Genomic DNA, 11,566 nt, shown 5'->3' on the forward strand with positions numbered 1-11,566 from the left:
ACCAACTCCCGGAGTTACTCAAACTCATGTCCATTGAGTTGGTGATGAGATCCAACCATCTCATCCTCTGTCATCTCCTTTTCCTCCTGCCTTCAATCTTTCCCAGCATCAGGGTCTTTTCGAATGAATCTGTTCTTTGCATCATGTGGCCAAAATATTGGAATTTCAGCTTCAACACCAGTCCTTCCAATTAATATTCAGGACTGATTTCCTTCAGGACTGACTGGTTGGATCTCCTTGCAGTCCAAGGGAGTCTCAAGAGTCTTCTCCAACACCATAGTTCAAAAGCATCGATTCTATGGTGCTCAGTTTTCTTTATGGTCCAACTCTCACATCCATATATGACTATTGGAAAAACCATAGCTTTGACAAGGCGGACCTTTATTGACAAGGTAATGTCTCAGCTTTTTAATATGCTGTCGAGGTTGGTCATAGCTTTTCTTCCAAGGAGCAAGCGTCTTTTAATTTCATGGCTGCAATCACTATTTAGAGTGATTTTGGAGCCCAAGAAAATAAAGTTTGCCACTGTTTCCGTTGTTTCCCCATCTATTTGCCATGAAGTGATGGGATCAGATGCCATGATCTTAGTTTTCTGAATGTTGAGTTTTAAGCCAACTTTTTCACTCTCCTCTTTCACTTTCATCAAGAGGCTCTTTAGTTCCTCTTCACTTTCTACCATAAGGGTGGTGTCATCTGCATATCTGAGGTTATTGATATTTCTCCCAGCAATCTTGATTCTAGTTTGTGTTTCATCCAACCCAGTATTTCTCATGATTTACTCTGCATATGAGTTAAATAAGCAGGGTGACAATATACAGCCTCGATGTACTCCTTTCTCTATTTGGAACCAGTCTGTTGTTCTATGTCTAGTTCTAAGTGTTGCTCCCTGACCTGCATATAGGTTTCTTAAGAGGCAGGTCAGGTGGTCTGGTATTCCCATCTCTTTCAGAATTTTCCACAGTTTGTTGTAGTCAACAGAGTCAAAGCTTTGGCATAGTCAATAAAAAGAAATAGATGTTTTTCTGGAACTCTCTTGCTTTATCACTGATCCAACAGATGTTGGCAATTTGATCTCTGATTCCTCTGCCTTTTCTAAATCCAGCTTGAACATCTGGAAGTTCATGGTTCAAGAGGCCTGACTTGGAGGATTTTGAGCATTACTTTGCTAGCATGTGAGATAAGTTCAATTGTGTGGTAGTTTGAACATTCTTTGGCATTGCCTTTCTTTGGGATGGGAATGAAAACCGACATTTTCCAGTCCCGTGGCCACTGCTGAGTTTTCCAAATTTGTTCGCATATTGAATGCAGCACTTTCACAGCATCATCTTTTATGATTTGAAATAGTTCAACTGGAATTCCATCACCTCCACTAGCTTTGTTTGTAGTGTTGCTTCCTAAGGCCCTCTTGACTTTGCATTCCAGGATGTTTGACTCAGGTGAGTGATCATACCATGGTGGTTATCTCAGTCGTGAAGATTTTTTGTATAGTTTTTCTGTGTATTCTTGCCACTTCTTAATATCTTCTGCTTCTGTTAGGTCCATACCATTTCTGTCCTTTATTGTGCCCATCTGTGCATGAAATGTTCCTTTGGTATCTCTAAATTTCTTCAAGAGGTCTCTAGTCTTTCCCATTTTATTGTTTTCCTCTATTTCTTTGCATTGATCACTGAGTAAGTATATCTTATCTCTCCTTGCTATTCTTTGGAACTCTGCATTCAAATGGGAATGTCTTTCTTTTTCTCCTTTGCCTTTAGCTTCTCTACACACAAAGGACAGGAACAAATGGGTAATAAATTATCGATCTTTATGTTTTATATAAACGCTGAGTATTTTTCAAAACTTTTGACCCCCTGGATTCAGGCTGGCTAAGTGAAGCCATAATGTCCCATGTAAACAACCTTCCTATAGAACATGCACATATAAACACACTATGTACTAGCCTATGATTTATGAATCCTCATTAAATAGTCAGTCTTGATCAACAGCTCTATGATATTTATCACCTTTGTTCCAAGCAAGGAGGATGAGCCCTGCGGAGAACGCAGTGAAAATGGAACCAGTATGCAATAAGTCTATCTGAAGACTAAAAAAAAAAGTACTATGAGGTGAATCCAGCATTATGAGGTAACCAGAAAATTTACAATATCAGAAATAGCTGAAGTCTTGGCCCAGAGACTGGCGAACACATGAGGTTTGTCTTCAAGCCTTAAGGCACTATCATTTGGTCGTGCTGCTACTGAATATTTAGGTATTTTCCACCATGAGTTAAGTTTAGACACTGAGAATAAGTCTACAGTAGTGGAGAATTAGATGGTTTGAGGATTAAATATTTAATCCTCAGAGACATAAGAGGTATGAATTCAGTGTCACTGGAGTGTTCAAGTTTGGGTCTGGAGTACTCTCGGTGGTGATGGTGGACAAGCTCACGGATCACACCAGGGCGGTGTTGGAACTACTCGGCCTTCAGTATCTTGCCAAATCTGGGAAATTTTTAGTTTCATGAGACAAAAATCTCAAGCATTATTAAGCTCCAAAACTAACTGTGGTGCTGGGTTTATGAAGCAAATGTCAGAGAAGGTGAGAGGCTTCAGGGCAGCTCTGAGCTGAATCGGCACAGGGATGCCATAGAGGACTGGGAGGATGATAGGACTGGGAGAATGTTCTGAAGAAACCTGCAGAGGAGGAGAAAACCCTTGAACACACTCAGAGGTCAGGTTGACTAAAATGAAGGTCCCTACGGAACTGTGTTAAAATTGGGAGGTGCAGTAGGAAGAGATAACATGTCGCCAATTGAGAAATACCGCACTAGCATTTGGTACAGTATTATCCAGCTTCCACCGAGAGACCTGAACAGCCAGGTGGAGTGTCAGGTAGCTTGGCAGGAGGTGATGCTCTCAGGTTCAAGGTTAGCCCAAAATATGAGTCCCAGAAGAAGCAGAGAGCTCTGAAATGTATCTCAGTTTCCAGGAAACAGGCAGCCATGCGGGCAGTTGGCATCACAGGAAAGATCTCTGGCTTCTGAAGAGACCATTAAGAGGAAGGGAATACTCAAACCCCAAAGAAAAGACGTATCCCCAGCAAGCAACCAAGATAGAAACTCAGGGGGCTTCCCTGGGGGTCCAGTGGTTAAGACTTCACCTTCCAATCCCGGGAGTGCGGCTTTGATTCCTGCTCAGGGAGCTAAGATTCCATATGCCTCAAGGCTGAAAATGTCAAAACATACGACAGAAGCAATATGGTAACAAATTCAATAAGGATTTTTTTAAAAAGATAGACACTCAGATATGGCGCCATATGCAAAGGATCCTAAGGCATAAGTCAGCAGACAGTGAATAGAACGAAGGTGAGAGATCAGACGGGGAGCCCATGAAGAGGCCAACTCGCTTCTGAGTCTCTAAAACACTAGCATGAGGTTCCCTAAACTCTTTTCCTTGCTGGGAAGCTTGACCTCAGGGTTTGGGATGAACCTGAACTAGAGATGGAAGTTAAGAAGTCTTAGCCACAAGGTTTGGAAAAGAGGGGAAGAAAGAGGCCTTCAAGAACAGTAGATATTTTTAAACCTGATGTCCACTCTGATCAGATTCTTCCCTGGTGGCGCAGACAGTAAAGAATCAACCTGCAATGCGACAGACCCAGGTTTGGTCCCTGGGTCGGGAGGATCCCCTGGAGAAGCAAATAGCAACTCACTGCAGTATTCTTCCCTAGAGAATCCCAAGGAACAGAGGAACCTGGTGGGCTGCAGTCCTTGGGGTTGCAAAGAGTTGGACACACCTGAGTGACTAACACACTCTGATCAGTTGTCCAAGCCACTTCCTGGGACGTGGTACTGAGAAGGTTTCAGAAGATACGTTACTACGTCATGTGAAAAAGAATGCCAGACCCAAGTGATGGAGCCTTCCAGGAGCATGGGGTGGAGGTCAACACAGGCATCACATGTTCGGCATTCTTGTCCAGAAGCATCCAAATGAATGATGAGGCTCTGGACTGAATTAGCATCAGACTGCGGCAGATCTCGATTACCATACTGAAGTGCCGTGATGTTATCTGAAAGCCAAGGGCCTTCACTGAGAGGTCACGCCAGCGTTGCTGTGCACGTCTGGTGTTAGATCAGAGCAGGTGTGCGGAGAAGCTGTGCTGATCAGGAGAGCAGAGACTCCAACATCTGTGTTTGCGGCTCTCAGCTCCCAGCCTAGTGTGAGACGTGAAATTCTGGGCCCTCACGTGAAGTTTTCTGTGCGGTGCACTGTAGAAGCCATTGCCAGTAAAAATTATTTCATGTACACATAATCCCACGTGCAGCCTGCTGCAAATTTATTCATGATCTTCTCCAGCTAATATGAGGAAACTCAGTGGCCGTGCCAAAATGACAGAATGATTTATATATAAAACTGAAATCCATGCTAAAATTCTTTGACTTGATCTACTGCTCTGGAATTTGAAGTGGAATACAACGGATATTTGAGAAAAAAAAAAGGCTTTCCTTAGTTCTCAAATAATTTAGAGGATGATTGCATTGTTTTTCTGATTCATACCATGCTTTAGAAAAATAAAAATAGAAAGTAATCCTTCCTAAGGTAAGATGTGCAGGGAAATTAGCATCATTGCCCACATAAAGTAGAATTTGTGTGTTGCCTAGGAATATATGGGACAAACATACTGGAGGAATGACCCCAAAACTAATGTAGAAATTAAGTATAAGTATAGAATTGTAATTGGAACATTTAAAATATTTATGCATATATATTTTAAATGTTCAGATTTATATATATATCCTATGGCAAACACATTTTATAGGTGAGGACAATGAGACCCAGAGATGGCAGAGACTCATCAAAGGTTCGTAGTGATTAGAGGCAGGAATAGGACTTGATGAGACCTGCCAACAGCAGAACCTTTGTCATTTCCTCCCCATCATGGTTTGTTTTGAATGTTCTATCCTTTACTTTATAAAATTAATTTTTCAAAAAGTATCTATTTATTTATGTGGCTGTACCAGGCCCTTTTTAAAAATTTTATTTTCAAGAAAATATTCATTTATTTGTCTGTGCCAGGTCTTAGTTGTGGCAAGCAGGATCTCGGGTCTTCTTTGCAGCCTGTGGGATTTTTTTTTTTTTTTTTTTTAGTTGTAGTCTGCAGGATCTTTAGTTATGGCATGCGAACTCTTAGCTGTGACTTGCAGGATCAAGTTCCCTAACCAGGGTCCCCTGCGTTAGGAGCTTGAAGTCTTAGCCCCTGGACCACCAGGGAAGTCCAAGCTTTCTTTTAGAACGTCATCAATTCTCCTCCAGTTTGAGAACGAAGAGTCTCAGATTTGCTAACTGCAGTCACTGCCCTGCCCTCCTCCCGAGCCCTCGGTGCCTTCCTCCAGGGGCCAGTACTCACCCTGAACCTCTCCTGTGGACTTCCTCCCTGTGTCTGCCTCTTTCTTCTTCATTAACTCTTGAATTTCTCAAAGGGACTCTCCATCAACACTCTCATTCACTTGGTGGCTTTAAAAATTGTTTATTAAGTTTTATTTTTTTTTCTTTGTTAGAGCCCATAAACAGGCTTCCCTGGTGGTTCAGGTGGTGAAGAATCTGCCTGAAATGTGGGAGACCAGGCTGGATCCCTGGGTGGGGAGGATCCCCTGGGGAAGGGAATGGGCAACCCACTCCAGTATCCTTGCCTGGGAAATCCCATGGACAGAGGAGCCTGGCAAGTTACAGTCCATGGGGTCCCAAAGAGTTGGACATGACTGACTAACACTTTCATGGTCCATAAATTGCCATCAGCTTTAGGTTTATTTATTTTTAAACTATTTTTAATGTTCAGTTCAGTCGCTCAGTTGTGTCCAACTCTTTGTGACAATATGGACTGTAGCAGGCCAGGCCTCCCTGTCCATCACCAACGCCTGGAGTCCATCCAAACCCATGTCCATTGAGTCAGTGATGCCATCCAGCCATCTCATCCTCTGTCATCCCCTTCTCCTCCTGCCCTCACTCTTTCCCAGCATCAGGGTCTTTTCCAATGAGTCAGCTCTTTGCATCAGGTGGCCAAAGGATTGGAGTTTCAGCTTCAACATCAGTCCTTCCAATGAACACCCAGGACTGATCTCCTTTAGGATGGACTGGTTGGATCTCCTTGCAACCCAAGGGACTCTCAAGAGTCTTCTCCAACACCACAGTTCAAAAGCATCAATTCTTCGGTGCTCAGCTTTCTTTACAGTCCAACTCTCACATCCATACATGATCACTGGAAAAACCATAGCCTTGACTAGACGGACCTTTGTTGGCAAAGTAATGTCTCTGCCTTTTAATATGTTGTCTAGGTTGGTCATAGCTTTTCTTCCAAGGAGCAAGTGTCTTTTAATTTCACGGCTGCAATCACCATCTGCAGTGATTTTGGAGCCCAGAAATCATTTAAAAAGTTTTTATTTAATTTAGTGAAATATTGTTTCTTTCTTTCTTTTTATTTTTTCTGGTCATGAGACATGGGATTTTAGCTCCCTGACCAGGGATGGAACCCGCGCCCTCTGCACTGGAAGGGGAAGTCTCAACCACTGGACTACCAGGGAAGTCCCAGCCTTAGGGTTATTAAACGTATTTTATAACACCTCTCCCAGGCTCAAAGGCCTTCAATGGCTTCCATTTCCTATGGATTCAGGTGAAATGTCTTCAGAGTCCCATATTCAATGCCCTAAATCATAGCACACTCTTTCCCCAAGAAAATCACTTTTATGTCCCCATGGATAATCTATCTTTTTAATATTCTATATAGTGGTACAAATGTGTGTCACTTTATAAACTTGTCCCTGTTTATTAGATCTCATTTACTCAGAGGCTTTGCCCTGAGACCGAGTCCAGCCTGATTCCCCGTGCTGGGCTTGCAGAACGTTTCATCACCGGGGCTCAGGCGTTCGGGGAGTGAGTGAAACCTCCTAGCAATTTACACATTCCGTCAATTCCTGACATAAGCGCTTACATTGCAGCTGAATCAGCCTAGTATCTACTCCAAGAATACATACTGCACTGTTCTTTATCTGTTCTACCTTCCCCACCAATCTCTTTCTCTCCCTCCCTTTCTGGCCATTCAAACAGGATTTTTCTCTCAGCTACTGCTGATTCTACTCAGTTGTTCTTTTTTTTTCCCCTTATTTATAATTTCTTGATTTTTACTTTCCTTTCCTGATTATTACAATTGGAAAAGATTCTTCTCACTTCAGACTTTCTATTGCTTAAGAATTGCAGTACAAGACATTGCATGAACCATGTCCTAAAAGCTTTATATGGCAATTATTTGTGCCTGTGCTTTATTTTCATGTGATTGAAGGTGATCATCCCAATAATTGTGCTTGCCAGCATAGTTAGTACCAAAGGAAAGGGCAGACATGAAATGCTAGTCCCAGACTGGACACCGATCACAGTATTTAGTAATAACAGAAACAGAACTGACGGTGTAAAGGCTGTTGGCAAACCAAGACTTGGGAAGACTTTCTGAAAGGTAGGGAAGCAATTCACACGTAAGTATTGACTGGTGGGCATTTCAGAGCTCAGCAGTCAGAGAAAAATTCTAAACCTTCCTTTTACAAAATAGGAGCAAGCATTAAACAAACATGAAACTTCTTATGAGCAAAATCTAATATTTGCCAACCACAGAGTAACAACGGTCTGAGGGAAACCATGTTAGCATTCAAGCATTGAGCAAAACTAGGTGCCTTCCAACAGAAAAAGATTCAGCAAGTTTATTTGGTTATGCACCTTTAAAAAAATAAACTGTAAACAATTTTTTAAAACATGTAAATTCAGGATACAGATCCAAAAGAAATCTGAGAAAGAAGAGAATATGAGTTTTCAAGGGGGAGCTAGGAGGAGGGTCGGAGAAGGCAATGGCACCCCACTCCGGTACTCTCGCCTGGAAAATCCCGTGGCTGGAGGAGCCTGGTGGGCTGCGGTCCATGGGGTCGCTAAGAGTCAGATACAACTGGGTGACTTCACTTTCATTTCTCACTTTCATGCACTGGAGAAGGAAATGGCAGCCCACTCCGGTGTTCTTGCCTGGAGAATCCCAGGGACGGCAGACCCTGGTGGGCTGCCGTCTATGTGGTCAGACAGAGTCAGACACGACTGAAGCGACTTAGCAGCAGCAGCAGCAGGAGGGTATGGCAACCACTCCAGAATTCTTGTCTTTAGAGTCCCCATGGACAGACGTCTGGTGGGTTACAGTCCACCGGGTCACAAAGAGTCGGACACGACTGAGCAACGAAGAGTAGATGCATCCCTGGGAAGAAAAAACAAACTCCGGGATGACTCCTTCACTGCTGGCGTAGACATGCTTGGCACGTGAAGACTCAGGGCTATACGACAACATCTTTCAGAGAAAATAGATACGTGTCGTACAAAGGGAGTGATTAGGCTTACTGTCAAGGGAAAAAGGGCAATTACAAAGTGAGGGTAAAAAGAAAAAACAAGGTGAAAATAAATCATGGTCCCCAAATGAAATTTTGACATAATTTTTAGCCAGTGATGGAGTTTAAAGAACAGCGACTTTTGAAATAGCAAAGAAAAACAAACACTCCAGGTAATACGTAGGAAAAGAGAAGGCTGACAGATATTCTCAATTCCGGTATAATCACTGTGCATATGTGAGAGCCACAATCCTAATTACCACAATTTTCTTTTCTAGAGAGTGATTTATCACTTTTTATATAATGATCCACCTTCTAAAGTTTTTCAAAAATTTTAGACTTCATAGGGATCTTTAAAAATTGATGTAAATTGTTAAAAAGGAGCTTTTGTTCTGAATTTAGCAAGTTCTTCAGCTTTGTTTTCCCCAATAAATTTTTAATGAAATATAATACTTCAAAATATATTAACATTGCTTTTCTTATGATTATGCTCTACTTTTCTAAGCACATGCATCACTCTTAAAAATGTAACATATCACTTTAAACAAATTAATATAAGCAAATTATTATATTAAAAGTATCAAAAATATTTTAGTGCTTTTATCAATGATATTGCAACCCAATTCTGAAAACCTCAGAACTATTGAGAGAGCTTAATTGACTTTTTCAACCTTATTGGGCTGTCTATTCCTTTTACTTTTTAAAAATCAAATTACCCTATTTACTTTGTTTTTTTTTTTTCATTTATTTTTATTAGTTGGAGGCTAATTGCTTTACAATATTGTAGTGGTTTTTGCCATACCTTGACATGAATCAGCCATGGATTTACAGGTGTTCCCCATCCCGATCCCCCCTCCCACCTCCCTCCCCACCCCCTCCCTCTGGATCATCCCAGTGCACCAGCCCTGAGCACTTGTCTCATGCATCCAACCTGGGCTGGCGATCTGTTTCACCCTTGATAGTATACTTGTTTCAATGCTGTTCTCTCAGAACATCCCACCCTCGCCTTCTCCCACAGAGTCCAAAAGTCTGTTCTGTACATCTGTGTCTCTTTTTCTGTTTTGCATATTGGGTTATCGTTACCATCTTTTTAAATTCCATATTTATGTGTTAGTATACTGTATTGGTCTTTATCTTTCTGGCTTACTTCACTCTGTATAATGGCCTATTTACTTAGAATTTAGAATTTTATTTCTTCTGAGTAAGTATAATTACTATTATTATTATTTAATTTAGAATTATTTTTTCTCTTATTTTAAGGAAAATAAATCTGAAAAAACTTTTAATGAAATTCATGAAGATTCAGGAAGAGAAAATTTTGCTCCAAAGGTAAGGGAGAAGACAATCATCAATTAGGCTCTTTTTATGTTATTGATCAAGTATAAAGCATTTGAAGATCAACCTACAGTGAAATGTTCTTTCAGTCCTGAAAAGGAGAATCAAAGGTGAAAAGGTCAGAGGAGCCTGGAGTGATCGGTGGTGAGGAGAAGGGAAGATGGGGTGTAGATTTGGCACCTGTTTGAACTTAGTTGGTGATGGGATGGATCCAGGAACCTTGTCCAATAGGAAGGAGGAGGCGGAAGGAAGTGGCTAAAAGGGACAAATGTAGACTCTGGAGTCAGACAAGCCTGGCATGAAATCTAACACTACAATTGCATAAGCAAATAGAGGGACCTCTTCACGCTTTATTTTTCTTGTCTGCAATATGGTGATAATAAGTGAAATTGAAGTCACTCAGTCGGGTCCGACTCTTTGCAATCTCATGGACTGTAGCCTACCAGGCTCCTCCAGCCGTGGGATTTTCCAGGCAAGAGTACTGGAGTGGGTTGCCATTTCTTACCTTAATTCTTACCTCACATATGCCTTGAGGATGATCAAGTATGGACAGGAAACATTAACGGGATTCTAGGGGTTCTATTCTATGCAGCAGAGGAACTGGAAGTCAGAAGGGGTTCAAGGATGAGCGTTGGTCCTGATAGATAAGGCTGAAGTGCTGACATGATGTTCATGCAGAAAATAACTTGTACAAAACAGATGTGCACAGAAAGTGCTGGAGAAAGTCAGGCCTAGCTGAGCCCCAGGGTTCCTGGCTCTCTGGGCACACTAGCTCCTGGAAGCAAGACGAAGCCGATGTGCTTCAGCACTCAGCCTGCTCATGGCGGATCCCATGATGCCCTTCAGGATTCATCAGGTTCTGCTCACGTTTCTGTTAAACGGAACTTACAAACAGTGCTTCTCAACTGTACATTTGAATCATAGGTAACAATTGGGAAGTTCCATGGCTCAGATGGTAAAGAATCCACCTGCAGTGCAGGAAACTTGGGTTCAATCCTTGGGTCTAGAAGATCCGTTGGAGAAGGGAATGAAATGGCAACCTACTCCAGTATTCTTGCCTGGGAAATCCTATGAACAGATGAGCCTGGTGGGATACAGTCCTTGAGGTCACAAAAAGAGTCGGATGTGACTTAGTGACTAAACAACAAACCTAGATACTTCTATAAGTTAATCGATGGGCTTATTTATGCTTACTCCATACATCTTTCCAGTAAAGATGTAAGACGAGATAACGTCTAACGTGTAACTATGACCCTGGCTCTACATCTTTCCTTGCAGAGTATAATCCTTCGGCTCCATCCTGGGCTGGAGGGGCCAGTGAGGGCTTGGTCTGCTTGTGAGAAGCCCTGCGTCTGGGACATGGTCTGTTCGTTTGCTCATCATTCCATATGGCCCATTGACAGCCGATGGCAACGTTGCTCATCATTCCAGTTGGGGGGTTGACAGATGACAGATGCCACTGGAGATAGCTCTCTCTCACACATGGCCAGCCAATCACGAGGCACCCCCCAAAGGTGGGGACAGCATCCCAGCCAACAGATGGCATGGCCTGTCTTGATGAGGCGGTAATTAAACATTTTGGCTAGAAATCTCCTTTTTTTAGGTTTCCCTTAAGAAGTTGTCACTCCGTCCCATATGCACTGATTTTCTCCTTCTCCAAACATTTTTTCACACTGTCATTCAGGCGCTTGACAGAAAGTTCCCACGAGTGCATTTTCAGAGATTCTGATCAAACAAATGATAGGAAATCGAAGGATAAAACCCCTAAGGTTTAGTACATCGAAAGGAAACAACTGACTTACAGAGAACCACTTTCTGAAAGCCGGGGGTGGTTTTTGTAGAAGACTC

This window comes from Muntiacus reevesi, chromosome 11 (genome assembly GCF_963930625.1).
Source record: "Muntiacus reevesi chromosome 11, mMunRee1.1, whole genome shotgun sequence".
NCBI lineage: Eukaryota > Metazoa > Chordata > Mammalia > Artiodactyla > Cervidae > Muntiacus > Muntiacus reevesi.